A 2,357-nucleotide genomic window follows, 5' to 3' on the forward strand; every position below is an offset into this window, starting at 1 on the left:
CATGTGATCATAACTGTGATGGTACTAGTTATTAAAAGTCTTACTAAGTATCAACATGTGATCATAACTGTGATGGTACTAGTTATTAAAAGTGTTACTAAGTATCAACATGTGATCATAACTGTGATGGTACTAGTTATTAAAAGTGTTACTAAGTATCAACATGTGATCATAAGTGTGTTGGTACTAGTTATTAAAAGTGTTACTAAGTATCAACATGTGATCATAACTGTGATGGTACTAGTTATTAAAAGTGTTACTAAGTATCAACATGTGATCATAACTGTGATGGTACTAGTTATTAAAAGTGTTACTAAGTATCAACATGTGATCATAAGTGTGTTGGTACTAGTTATTAAAAGTGTTACTAAGTATCAACATGTGATCATAACTGTGTTGGTACTAGTTATTAAAAGTGTTACTAAGTATCAACATGTGATCATAACTGTGATGGTACTAGTTATTAAAAGTCTTACTAAGTATCAACATGTGATCATAACTGTGATGGTACTAGTTATTAAAAGTGTTACTAAGTATCAACATGTGATCATAACTGTGATGGTACTAGTTATTAAAAGTGTTACTAAGTATCAACATGTGATCATAAGTGTGTTGGTACTAGTTATTAAAAGTGTTACTAAGTATCAACATGTGATCATAACTGTGATGGTACTAGTTATTAAAAGTGTTACTAAGTATCAACATGTGATCATAAGTGTGTTGGTACTAGTTATTAAAAGTGTTACTAAGTATCAACATGTGATCATAACTGTGTTGGTACTAGTTATTAAAAGTCTTACTAAGTATCAACATGTGATCATAAGTGTGTTGGTACTAGTTATTAAAAGTCTTACTAAGTATCAACATGTGATCATAAGTGTGTTGGTACTAGTTATTAAAAGTGTTACTAAGTATCAACATGTGATCATAACTGTGATGGTACTAGTTATTAAAAGTGTTACTAAGTATCAACATGTGATCATAACTGTGATGGTACTAGTTATTAAAAGTGTTACTAAGTATCAACATGTGATCATAACTGTGATGGTACTAGTTATTAAAAGTCTTACTAAGTATCAACATGTGATCATAAGTGTGTTGGTACTAGTTATTAAAAGTGTTACTAAGTATCAACATGTGATCATAACTGTGATGGTACTAGTTATTAAAAGTGTTACTAAGTATCAACATGTGATCATAACTGTGATGGTACTAGTTATTAAAAGTGTTACTAAGTATCAACATGTGATCATAACTGTGTTGGTACTAGTTATTAAAAGTGTTACTAAGTATCAACATGTGATCATAACTGTGATGGTACTAGTTATTAAAAGTCTTACTAAGTATCAACATGTGATCATAACTGTGATGGTACTAGTTATTAAAAGTGTTACTAAGTATCAACATGTGATCATAACTGTGATGGTACTAGTTATTAAAAGTGTTACTAAGTATCAACATGTGATCATAAGTGTGTTGGTACTAGTTATTAAAAGTGTTACTAAGTATCAACATGTGATCATAACTGTGATGGTACTAGTTATTAAAAGTGTTACTAAGTATCAACATGTGATCATAACTGTGATGGTACTAGTTATTAAAAGTGTTACTAAGTATCAACATGTGATCATAAGTGTGTTGGTACTAGTTATTAAAAGTGTTACTAAGTATCAACATGTGATCATAACTGTGTTGGTACTAGTTATTAAAAGTGTTACTAAGTATCAACATGTGATCATAACTGTGATGGTACTAGTTATTAAAAGTCTTACTAAGTATCAACATGTGATCATAACTGTGATGGTACTAGTTATTAAAAGTGTTACTAAGTATCAACATGTGATCATAACTGTGATGGTACTAGTTATTAAAAGTGTTACTAAGTATCAACATGTGATCATAAGTGTGTTGGTACTAGTTATTAAAAGTGTTACTAAGTATCAACATGTGATCATAACTGTGATGGTACTAGTTATTAAAAGTGTTACTAAGTATCAACATGTGATCATAAGTGTGTTGGTACTAGTTATTAAAAGTGTTACTAAGTATCAACATGTGATCATAACTGTGTTGGTACTAGTTATTAAAAGTCTTACTAAGTATCAACATGTGATCATAAGTGTGTTGGTACTAGTTATTAAAAGTCTTACTAAGTATCAACATGTGATCATAAGTGTGTTGGTACTAGTTATTAAAAGTGTTACTAAGTATCAACATGTGATCATAACTGTGATGGTACTAGTTATTAAAAGTGTTACTAAGTATCAACATGTGATCATAACTGTGATGGTACTAGTTATTAAAAGTGTTACTAAGTATCAACATGTGATCATAACTGTGATGGTACTAGTTATTAA

Source organism: Entelurus aequoreus, linkage group LG02, assembly GCF_033978785.1.
Source record: "Entelurus aequoreus isolate RoL-2023_Sb linkage group LG02, RoL_Eaeq_v1.1, whole genome shotgun sequence".
Classification (NCBI taxonomy): domain Eukaryota; kingdom Metazoa; phylum Chordata; class Actinopteri; order Syngnathiformes; family Syngnathidae; genus Entelurus; species Entelurus aequoreus.